Raw genomic sequence first — 13,551 nt, 5'->3', positions numbered from 1 at the left:
TCATTTACTTAATTTTAACAATGAAAATTTTATTAAAAAATAATTTGTTTCATGCTTATACATACTCTGAACAACTAATTTTTTTTCGGAATGGAAAATTATGAATCCTGTAGAATGTATATCATGATAATACATAGATAATATTATTAAAAAATACATAAAATAACAATTATAATAAACATTTATTCCTACGTATATGCGAAGGAATAAATCATTCATAGTTCCCTATAATTTGCACAAATAATTTTACTGCTTTTAGTTTTTAAAAAATAAAATAAAAAAAACACTATTAATGGGATAATGGGATTGTTATAACTGTGTGGTTTTCCATATCAATTATTTTTAGCTCTTATTAAGGTAATTTTCAAATTTCTGATGCTTACGTAATTTTTCTTAGGTTTACAAATATTCTAATAAAAATTTTAATAAGCCACCATTCACCCTACTACGATATCATCTCCCTACTGCCTGCGATTAATCCCATACTTTCTAACGCCCACCTAGTTATCGTTATCGTCAGAGACGGACCTCTGACGATAACGTGGTTAACGTTTATTTACTAATTATCTACGAGTTTAACTTTTAAACTGCATAGTATCAATCGTATTCACTTCCAAATTATTTGTATTTAGCTGATTCAAGTGTACGGGAAAAACGTGCAAATTAAAATGTTAACAGCTAAATATTGGGTAATATTAGTGGGGCAATCTGCATGGTTCCATTTGATTCAAAGGGTTTCTGATCTCTTATCCGTTTTCGTACGCCTCAGCTTAGTATGGCGTGTAGCTTTGATACTGCTGGGAAGTTGTCGTATCGGCTAATTGAAACTGATCCATCATTCCCATCTATACATATAATAAAATCCGATATAAAAAAAAGTGATTCTACTCGATAAATGTTACTGCATCTTTTTAACATCGTCGAATTTTTTCCCTGTGAAACCTAACGATTGTGTGATCCTTATATTCTCTTCCCTTGCAGTTAAGTTGCGGTTTTTACATTACTATTTTTTGGTGCAGCAATTGTCAAAATGGAGACGTATCTGCCTCAAACCTATGTTATTTAACTTTTTCGATAGTTTTAAAATATCTTATTGAAATGTTAAAAATGAAACTCAAAATTTCAGTAATAATAAAATAAGTATAGTCGTACCTATAAAGTTAATTTCGCCTTATCACTGGGGATTTGTTGAATATAAGGATCATCAAAAATCATTGAAATATTTGTCACGCGGCTACAAACGTTTATAACATTACAAAACTGTAAATAATTTCTTTTTATTGTACACTACAGCTTATAATAAATAAATAATTAATTTTATTGTTCTAAACTTTGTGATTTCAATACATGTATTAATATTGTGTTAATTTAATCTAAAATGTATACTCTTGGTTTATTATTTATACTCCAATTTAAATACTTACATATACAGAGTGTCTGTATATGGACAATCGGAGTATCTGAAAAGAAAGGATTAGAAGCTTTTGAAATGCGGTGCTATAGGAGAATGTTAAAAATCAGATGGGTAGATAAAGTGACAAATGAAGAGGTATTGCGGGAAATAGATGAAGAAAGAAGCATTTGGAAAAATATAGTTAAAAGAAGAGACAGACTTATAGGCCACATACTAAGGCATCCTGGAATAGTCGCTTTAATATTGGAAGGACAAGTAGAAGGAAAAAATTGTGCAGGCAGGCCACGTTTGGAATATGTAAAACAAATTGTTAGGGATGTAGGATGTAGAGGGTATACTGAAATGAAACGACTAGCACTAGATAGGGAATCTTGGAGAGCCGCATCAAACCAGTCATTTGACTGAAGACAAAAAAAAAAACAGAGTGTCTCACGAAGTTCTCCCGAAATTTTCATAATCTTCTCTATTCGTAAAAATAATGGAAAAATCCATATAAAAATACGTCTTAAAATACTTCGTTTGCGAGTTGCGGCTACAGAAAGATTTCGCTGGGGTTCCTGCTATCCCGGTAATGAGAGATCGTACTAAAAGTTTTAGGACGTTAATTAAAGGACAAAATCAGTGATGTATTATTAATTTTGGCCTAAAAAAACGAATATAATAGTTACCAGTACCGTATCTGCCGTAGTGTTTGAGAAACATGGGGTGAAAAGCAATAAATTGGGTAAAAGACCGTTTTTTTAATATTTGACGAACAATAAATTTATTAGATGTGTAAGAAATAGATAAAACTTGTAGAAAATTTAGCTCTTAACAAAATATTCTAAGATAAGTTGTATAAAATAAATAAAAGTTGGAAAAATTCAAATTATATTTAGAAATTTGTTATTATAAACAGTAAATTTGTTAAAAAAGTATCTATTTAATGTAAAAAAAAAAATCCATATTTTCTTTTGGTGAGTGAAAATTTTGAAAAAAACAAAATTTACTGTTAAAAATAAATGAAAAATGCAAATTACACAATTGTAAATTAAAAATTACTTAAATAAAATTTTTTATTAATGACGGAAATACAGTAAATTATAAGAAAAATTATTATTTCAAAGTTGGCAATAAAATAACAACAGCTGATCAACAACAATGTGAAATACTGTATTAATGTTAAATCGTTCTACAAATTACATCGTGTACTATGAACTTTCCTATCTTTAGTGAACGTTTTCTGTGAATTTTAGTTTGAATGTACCGGTTTGCCATGGAAATAATGCCGTGATATTTGCATCAGAGGAATACGCTGATATGGTATTCGTTTTGGGTGTGTATTGGTAGTGCTACAGCTGCTACAGTAGAATATGAAATACCTTTTTCGAAACGCAGGGTTTCAGACCCATAAAAATTAGCGCGAACGAACTATCTGTCCAACACGAAGTTGTTATTCATGAAATTATTATCGACGCATTTCAGAGTTACCCATGCGTCAGTAAACGACGTCTTTCTAACCGGATCAGAGTTTAGCACTTCGATGATTTGGACAGTTAAATAAAAAACACGTTTTATCATTATCATAAAAGTCAGTTCAACATCTACACCCAAATAACGGTCCGCTTCGCTTGGAGTTCTAAAACTGGTGGAATAAAAATCGACAATTCTACAAGTATGTTGGTTTATTAACGAGGAAAATTTCACTCGAGATGGCGTCAAAAATTTACTCAATGTGCATACATCGGTAGAAGTAAATTATCATGAAACGGTGGAAGACAATTTTCAACACCAGTTTAGCGTTAATGTATGGCAAAATCTTCTTCACAATCAGCTGTTTTAACAGTTCATATTACCTGGCCGTTTAAATGCTGAGATCCACTTGCACATTCTTCTAGAAGACTTGCTCCAGCTGCTTAAAAATGTTCCTCTAGCTTGAGACACAAAGGGTATTTTCAGCATTATGGGGCGTCTCTCCAATTCTCTTGTACCATTTTTTACACTCTTAAATCCTCATTTCCCTGAAAAATGGATCGGTCGTCAAGGTTCACATTCCTGGCCCCAAGACCATTCCACTTAATCTGTCACCTTTAGATTTTTGCGTCTGGGGATAGATGTAAAATATTGTATACTGAATAAAAATATATTCTCATGAGGAATTAATTGTCCACATTATGGATGTGATTGAACAATTTAAGGATAGCCCTGAAGAACTAAAATGAGCAACAAAAGAAGTAAAGAAGTGTGCCAAGAAATGTGTTGAAAATGGCGGGCTCATTTTGAAATATTTATTATAAACTCGTAAGTATAATGCATTTTGGTCTAGTGGATTGTTTCTAAATAAAATTCTAATTATTTATTTTTGTTAAACATATATTATTTTTTTTAAGAATTAAAATTTCTACAAGTTTCGTCTAAAATCTTTTTATGAGTTTATTATCTATTTAACAAAGTTATTGCATGTCAATCATAAAAAACAGAATTTTCCCGTAATTTAATGGTCTTCATCCCAGATTTCACATACACTGCTGCAGATACGGTTCTGGTACCTTTTTTACTCGTTTTTTTTCAGGTCAAAAGCTACAAGAAATCATTAATTTTGATCTTTAATTACGTCGTAGAAATTGCAGTAAGATCTCATTTCACTAGGGTAGCTGAAATCCGAAGAAATATTTCACTAGTCATTACTTGCAAACCAAGCATTTTAGGTATATATTTACAATAAAATTTCCCCCCTTTTCACAAATAGAATAGGTTATGAAAGTCTAGGGAGAACTTCGTACAAAGTAGATTGCAATTTCGCAAGGATTGAAAGTAATCAGAATCATTTTCTTCAAACACTATGTAATACCTAATGAGACAATTAGTCTCTTTGTCAATCTTTCTGTTGGTTCATTATTTGTTTAACTTTAGGAGAAATCAAATAAGATACTGCTTTATAATTTTGAAATTAAGAATGAACTTAAATGTTAATTTTTGTTTTTAGCCATAGATAACCCTAAATTATTAATTATATAGTATTGAAAGAACACACAATTATGATGTAAAAAAATAATTAAAAAAATAATTAATTACGGTTTATTTCATTAAGCCTTTTTTTAATTAAAACACATGTAATGTGAACATATGTATGTATATATATTGTTTTTTGAGAGCAGGTGACAAATTTCCAAAATTTGTCTACTGCTTGTAAATTTTGTTATTTTTAAAGACTAAATAAAGCTTGCAACTGCCTAGTTTTAAGCTTTATTTTGTTTTTCAAATAAGTATTCTGTTTTCAGAAAATATTTTTGTGACCTTAACGGTTTAAGTAAATAATATTGTGAAAGTAAGTTAAAGAAATATTTCATCGTTGATGTAATTTTTACCAGGATTGTCCATCTGATCTACGTTCTTGTTTATTTTAATTTATACAGGGCGTTTCATAATGTTGTTCGGAGTTTCGAAAATTCATTAACAAAACCTATTTCACTTATAAAAATAAAACAAGTACTACACGAAAGAGTACTTCAAATTGTTTTTTTCCACATATACTAGGCAGTTAGTAAACCATTTGCTCGCTAGGCATAAATAGTAGAGAAAATGGCTGCCACGGTAAGCGAGAAGTCGTTTTGTGTGTTAGAATTTCACTTGTCAAGGTCAGTAATTTCTGTGCAACGTGCGTATCGGTTGAAATTTCATAAGGAGCCACCAAGTGACAATTCAGTTCGTGCATGGTATAAACAATTCACTGAAACTGGTTGCTTGTGCAAGCGAAAATCAACTGGTCGTCCATCAACATCAGAAGTTAATGTCGAACGTTTGCGTGCAAGTTTCATTCGCAGCCCGTCAAAATCGACTGCGGCTGCAGGCAGAGAATTAGGAATTCCGAAAAAAAAACACTGTGGAGAGTTCTCCTTAAACGTTTATTATGCAAACCGTACCATCTTCAATTAATCCAACGTCTTTCTGATGGAGACAAAACACGATTTTTGTATATAGTTACAGGAAAAGATATTGTTAGATGAAGGTTTTCTAAACAAGATAATTTTTAGCGATGAAGCTACTTTCCATATTACCGTCATAACGTGCGAGTTTGGGAAACTGATAACCCATACGGTTGTGTGGAACACATTCGGGATTGTCCGAAAGTAAACGTTTTTTGTGCGATCTCTCGTGAGGCAGTATACGTGCCGTTCTTTTTTATGGAAACGACAGTAACTGGCATGATATGATATCTGGATATGTTACAATTATGGCTTATGCCTCAGCTACTCAACGACTTCATTTTCCAGCAAGATGGTTGTCCTGCCCATTTTCATAAAGAGGTTCCACAGTACCTTAACACAAGATTACCTCGGCGCTGGATAGGACGTGCGTCTGAAGAAGACCAACACATTATGCTGTGGCCACCAAGATCACCAGACCTCACGCCATGTGATTTCTTTCTCGGGGGGATACGTGAAAGATAAGGTGTTTATCCCACCAATGCCGCATGATATCGCTGAGCTGAAGGATCGCATAATCAATGCAATCAAATCTATCGAAAATGACATGTTAGAACGAGTTAGGCAAGAGGTAGACTTTCGTGTTGATGTGTGCTGTGTCACCAGAGGAGCATATATTGAACATATGATCTTTGAAGGCATGTACCATTACAGTGCGTATTTAATATTTATACCTTAACATGGATGAATTGAATATTTTGTGATTTTATTATTGTAAATATTATCTCCTTTTTAGGTATTATTAATTATTAATGAAAATTAACTCATTTTTTGTTTTCTGTTACATTTATTTCTGTTTTGTTTTATTTTTTATTTACTAATTGCTTTGTTTATGTCATGAGAGATGATGCGTAAAATTAATATTTTATTTGAGCTGGGCTACCTTTGGATGATCTGCTGACACATTACTCTTTGTCATTATAATTTTACTTATGATCGCAATCCTGGCGACCGATTGTAAAAAAAAATTATACAAAAAAGACAAAAAATTTTAATTTGTATTTAAATGTCAATCTTGGTCACAGTTTTTGAGAAATAATTAAATAAATAAATATAATATGAAGATTCCTTCTTATAACAAACATCAAAATGAATATACGAAAAGATTCTGGAAACCTTATTTCCTTCTGGCAGCATAAGGTAAGGCTGCAGTGTGTATTACTCAAAGTTAGAAGTTAAATTTAACTAGTTTATCTAGCTATACCAAAATGTTCTTTGGGCAAATATAAAAGAACACTCAAAGTAACATTGCACTGATAGCTTCTGCAGTAACCGAAGTCTTAAGATTAAGTTGTATGTTTAGTGTTTAATTATTAATACTTAGTGAGGCCATCGGAAACGAAAAGTAGGTCTTCTTGTGTAGATCTGCGGATTAATTTTTTTAATTTGCTTTGTCGTTATGGTTGTATTGATGTATTTTCATTAGAAGTTGTAGAGAAATAATGAAAACTATTTGTGTCGGTATTTCAGGAGAAATATTTCTGGGTACTTTTCTTTTATATCATTATTCTCCAGTTAATTTAACTTATGGTTTTAATATATGAAGCACGATCTATGAATGATTGTAAGTAAAATAAAGTAGCAAAAAAATATACACATCTACCATTACGGTACATTTTTATAATTACAATTCTCTGAATATTCTTCGGCTAATATAAGCGTTAATTTTTTTCTTTAATATTATTAATTAGTATTTTATAGTTACTGCCTTTCTATCGCGTTTTAAAATTAATGAATCAATGATGAAAATTTGCTGATTAAACTACAGAGTGTCCAATATAAAACGAAACCCAACCTTATATTGGTAGGTATTGAAATAATAAAAAGGCATGTGTAAATGTAAATGTAATTTTTATTATTACCATCCATTACCTTAGAGTAAATGTTGGAAGTGGCCGCCATCTTCTTCAATACAAGCTTCAATTCTTTTTACAGCGATTCTTGCAAGTTTTTTCAAAGTTTGTGGCTGGATATTTAATACAGCTTGTTTAATATTGACTTTCAATCGTTCAAGTGTTCGTGGTTTGTTGCTGTAGGCTTTTTCTATAAGGTTACCCCGTAGAAAAAAATCCGCCGCAGTCAAATCTGGAGATCTTGGTGGCCACAAGCCTCGACCGATAACACGATAACCAAAAATTCCTCAACGAAATCAGAAGTTGAACCTGCGTAGTGCGATGTCGCACCGTCATGTTGTAGCCAGCAGTGTCTGTCTTCCTCTTCCAAGCGTGCAATGAACTGAAATAAAATATTTTGATATCGTTCTGCATTAATGGTGTACTCGAAAAAAATAGGACCTATTATTTTCTTCCGCGATATCGCGCACCACATGCCCAACTTCTGCGGGTGTAATTGTTTTTCGTGATAAAAGTGGGGATTTTCAGCACTCCAAATTCTACTGTTTCGGCTGTTTACGTAGGCGTCCAAATGGAACCGTGCTTAATCTGTGAAAAATAACGAATCCATAACATTAATTTCCTCACTTAGAAATCGACGGAACCGTTGACAATATTGTAGCCGTTTTTCTTTGTCGGGGTCAAGAAGTTGATGAACCGTTTGAATGCAATAAGGTCGTAATTGTAATTCTTTGGTCGTCTGAAAAACAGTTGATTTACACAAATTAATTTCAGCAGACAAACGTCTGATCGATTTATTTGGCGAGGCGAGTAATCGGTCTTTGATTTCAGTGACTGTATCTGTATTCAACACCGACGCAGATCTTTTGTGTTCCTTGTTATTAACAGGACCAGTCTCTCTAAATTTTTCAACTAACCTTAATACTGATGTTTTGTTAGGAGCTGGTTTATCTGGGTACTTATGGCGAAACAAATCTTATACTGCAACCACTGATTTCGTACTGAAGTACGACTCAACAATGAAAACACGTTCATCTAGCGAAAACATCATCTTGTCTCTAGCAATACACTGAACGTTATGATTGCATTGTTGTTACTATCGGTAGTGTTCTACTGCGTCGCCGCGATGTTCCGATGTTGGACGAGTCCATTTCAGTAACGAGTATGGGAGTATGGTTGATGTTTGAAATTTCATGGATGAGTGATTGAGGGGTTGCGTTTTACATGGGACACCCTCATTTTAATCAGTAATTAATTCAGTAATTTAATCAGTAAGTAGTTAATCTAAATAAAAATATAACATTAATACGTAAAAAACAAAAACAAAAAGCTAAAAATTAAAGTTTAGTAAATGGAACACTAATTTTTTTAATAGGCAGTACTTTCAAAACTCTACAAAAATTAACGCTATCTGTTTTGTAATAGAAAATTTAATATAAAAAAAAAATATAATAGTATAATTTTTTTTTATTTTGTATTGATTTTTTTAATTTTATGAATATAGAAGATAAAACTATTTTTGTTTGTTTCACTAGTGTTGGTTATTAACTCAATAAATTAATATTTCATTGATGTTGATTTACATATATATATATATATATATACTTATAAATTTATGATTACTAAAATTCCGACCCAGAATCCGTTTTCTATTTCCCATTCCATTTTTGTGATTTCATTATATCATTTATTGTTAAGTTTTTTTTTATTATAACCTTTGTAAATTACAAGGTATATTTTACCTTTTGGAGTTAACAACTTTTAAATAAATTTAATCTTTGCTTTGGATTTTCATAAATGATTAGTTACATTATACTTAATGACATAGTATCTCCCATCCACCCAGATGCTTTTTTTATCACTCAGAAAAACTGAGTGATGAATGTGATTCAACTGTGTTACATCAGTTGTTACATATAGTCTCGGTATTGCTAGAAACCTGAACAAAACTATGAGAATGAAAGCCACTTTATCTTTTTCGCATAACTAATGTTTCATGCTTTTGTGGGCTAACTTCAACGAATTCTTATATCAGTTAAGTAACCCCACCGCAGTGTTACATTCTGCATAATATATTTGTGAGAAACATAATTAATTTACCTCTTATTATTTCTATAAATAAGAGAAATATTACTTACGTTATTTGTGGTCTAATTCGTTTAAATATTATTTGAGATTTGATGGTTTTAATAACTAGTTATATTATAAAAATAATACTGATAAATTTGTAAGTTAAGTGACCTTGTTTACATTTATTAAATTTAAACTACTAAAAAATACAAAATTTGTCAAAGAGAACATAACGATGTGCAATGAACTGTAAAACAACAGACTAGACTATAACTACAAAGTTGAATAAAGTTCTACAATGTCAAAGTCTATTGATCACAGAGTACTTAACTGTTCAGTCAGCGCGAGTTAATTTTGTTCATTATGTTTTTTCTAATAGTCCTATGTTCATATAAATAACTAAATCCTAATTGCTGAATAGATTTGTAAATAGAGAAGATTTATTATTTTTTAATGCAGTTTTATTCATCTGCCAGGAAAAATAGATGTTATTAACTCAGGTATTCATATTTATTTTTAAACATAACGATTCTAATTGTTCATTCGTATTGGTCTCGATTGTTAATTTCTGACGTTTTTATCAATATCGTTTTGTTATAGTTATTAATAAATTTTCTATTAGTCTGGTATTCTTCATTTGGGATAAAAATGGTAATATTTAAATTACCACGATTTCTCCTTGACCCACTGAACCTTGAAGTGGTAAAATATACTTAACTTTAATCATGTAAAACAATATAGATTTTAGCGTTAAAATCATTAAGTCTCTATAATAAACCCATATTTTATAAATAAATCCACCTTGATTTTAATTTTACAACTGAAAGGATAAAACGACACATTATTCATACCTCACCAAGATAATTTTAGTAGGTCTGTAATAATAAAATTCTAGAAAAAGATTACCGCAGAAAAGTTTCACTTCTAAGACTATAGAATTACTATGTACACTACTTTTATCATTTACTATTTGTGAATGAGAGAATATTATTTTCTCTTAGGTGCCATGTAGAATATCGTTTTTATTTTTGCAAAACTTTCTTAGCATTAATTTAAGCCTTTATTCCTACTTTTTTATTTATTTATATTATGTGTTTGAGAGCTTGAGCATATTTCTATCCTTGGTAGACCACCTCCCAGATTCTAGTTTTCTAGGAAACGGATTTATCAAATTCATTCCGTCTTCAATTTCAATCCTTTCTTCCTTATTTGATAGCTGAATTTATTTAAAATTTTGTTTTACTTTCTGTGAACGTAAACTTAACATTTTCCTATTTTAGTTTCCTAAGATTAAGAATTAGAGATGTAAACTTATTGAAAGGGTAAGCCACTTTTCACTTAATTAAAAGCCAATAAATACCTAAAAAAGTAAAAAGTCTGGTGTTTAACTTTAGAGATCTCCTGAACAAAAAATACATATTTCAATCTACTCTGAATTTAAGGATATGCAATAAGCATTATTGTATTTTCTTTTTATTAACTATTAAGAATGGTTTAAACTTAAATCTTAAGTTTTAGGATTTATTTAAAAATAAAGTTGAAAAAGATTGATGAAAGATATTGAGCGATGCTGCAACTTAAATTGCTGAAGAAGAATATATTCGCGGGTTCGTAATTTAAACTGTTTTGTTTGCAAAATTTTTTAGAGTTGTGGCTAGAAAACTTTCTTAATTAGAATGCAGTGGTTTACAAAATTACATTACTAAGATAACCAATTCGTTGTTTTAGATTCCGTTATCTAGATAACATCAGAAAATCCTGTTGACGCTTGAGCGTCAACCATTCTGCTTCTTCCTGCCTTAAGGCACTGAGCTATGGGATGCACATTATGAAATGCATCGGATAAATGGCGATTCATTTCATAAGCAAATGAATAGGCATTTCCTTATGTATCTCACAACTCAATGCCATAAGGCAGGAAGAAATAGAATGGTTGACGCTCAAGCGTCAACAAGATTTTCTCATGTTATCTAGATAAAGGAATTTAAAACAATGAAATCCTGGTCAGCCGTGGAATCTTCCGCACCTACCACTGTGGAAGGAGGAGGGTGGATGATCCGTACTACCCTTACTGCGGTGACCCGGATACCACAGAACACAATGTGTTCAGGTGCCCGCAGTGGGACGAATACTGCCTAGCTTGCTCGGCGATTACCAGACCGCTCAGCATGGAGAACATCATCGCTACCATGTTGCAGAACCCAAGAGTTTGCAGGGTTCGTGGCAAGGGTTCTTCATGAGAAGGATTGGGGGCTCGGGGATGAGGGACAGCTCTCTACGAAGCTGCCATTTGCAAATTCTTGGACGAGTGGGCGGTAGCGATAAGGCACGGGGACTCTCGCACCCCCGAGCAAAAAGACGGAGTTCTGGCGAGAATGGCTCACTCGTGGTGTTTCCGTTAGATGCACTGGAATAAAGACCGAGTCCTATCTCCCGGAATGGGGACCCACTGACGGCATAGCCCCGCCTGGTCGATCCTACTTTGGGGTTTGAGGTGGGCGCAAAGTGTGATCCGACCGGCGGGCCGAGACGTGGAAGCCCATTAGAATAAAGGACACTCTCCTGGGCTGTGTAATACTTAACTGCAGGATCCAGCCCGGGGAGAAAAATAATAAAAAATTAACAAATACAAAAAATCCTGCGATTAAAACCAACCGGGTTGGTCTACTGGTGAACACGTCTTCGTAAATCAGCTGATTTTGAAGTCGAGTGTTCCAGTGTTCAAATTCTAGTAAAGACAAGTTACTTTTATACGGATTTGAATACTATATCATGAATACCGGTGTTTTTTGGTTGTTGGGTTTCAATTAACTACACATCTCAAAAATGACAACCTATAACTGTACATGACTACACTTCATTTACACTCATACATAGCATCCTCATTCATCCACTGAAGTAATACCTGATGGTAATTCCCGAAGGATAAACAGGAAAAAACCTGCAATTACAAGTATTTTGTGTACTTTCGGCTGCAGGATTGTAGCTATATTCTATTATAGTTGTTAGAGTTTAGTCTCGCCATCTACCACACACACACATACACACACACACACACACACACACACACACACACACACACACACACACACATACACACACACACACACACACATACACACACACACACACACGCACGCACACACACACACACACACACACACACACACACACACACACACACACACACACACACACACAGACAGCCGATCATCAATTAAGTAATACAAAGTGTCTACTCCCTATAACGTCCGAAAACTAGGCATATAAGTAGTACTTTGGACGATTTTATCATTCTTGGTTTGAAAGTCACGTGAGCGTCCGTCTGGATTATTATTTAAGAGTAAATTTCCTTAAAGAGTCAGTTATTAATTGTGATATAATTTATCTTAAAGTAACAGGAGTTTTTAATCGGAATTTACCAGTTTAATTTTGGTCGATTTACTCCGATGATGTCAACGATCTCAACGTAATTGTTAGTCTGATGCAGCAACGAGACCGGTTCCGTTAAAACCAATTTATAAAAAAAGCCGGAAATTATGTTGAAGTGGGAATTTTTTCTGCAGGCTGGGTGTTAAGAAGGTGGAATTTGAGGTTTTTTTCCACGACACTAGCGCTCCTAGCAACAAACAGGGGTAATATTTGAAGGTTATATTGCACCGACATTCCAGTTGAGAGCGGATCCAAAATTGATGTTATTGGCCCGCGCTCCAAAACTCGGGTGGTCAACGTCGTCGCCGATACACTGCTGCTGCTGGCACCGACTTCTGATGCACAGGCCTTGACTAGAATCTTGTAGGCCCTGGCGCGACTGCCGCGAGGATCAGGACAATCATATTTACATCTCTTTTTTATTTACACATATACACATATGCAAATTGTTAATATATTAGAAATTGATGTTAATTTGATATGGCACCAGCCCTCTTTACAGCAGACAGGAGTACTATTTTCGGTTATTCTGCACCAACACTAGCGCTCCAAGACGATGGCGATCAAAAATGGAGGCTGTGTGGCCCGGCACTAGAGCTTCAAGTAGCACAGAAGACTCCGAGATTAAGTTTACGATGCCTCCACGTAACTTTGTAACGTATTAGTACGGCATTAGAACGTGTGACGGACTGGCTAGTGCGCATGCGCTAGTTCCAAAAAACCACGTTTGTTATTGCAGTGCATGACGGAAGGTTCAGATTTAACAACAGAACGTCTTAAGATTTTATTCAGTCGCATGCCTGAACTCAGACGGTTA

Source organism: Lycorma delicatula, chromosome 1 (genome assembly GCF_047948215.1).
Source record: "Lycorma delicatula isolate Av1 chromosome 1, ASM4794821v1, whole genome shotgun sequence".
NCBI classification, from domain to species: domain Eukaryota; kingdom Metazoa; phylum Arthropoda; class Insecta; order Hemiptera; family Fulgoridae; genus Lycorma; species Lycorma delicatula.
This window is presented reverse-complemented; position numbering follows the sequence as displayed.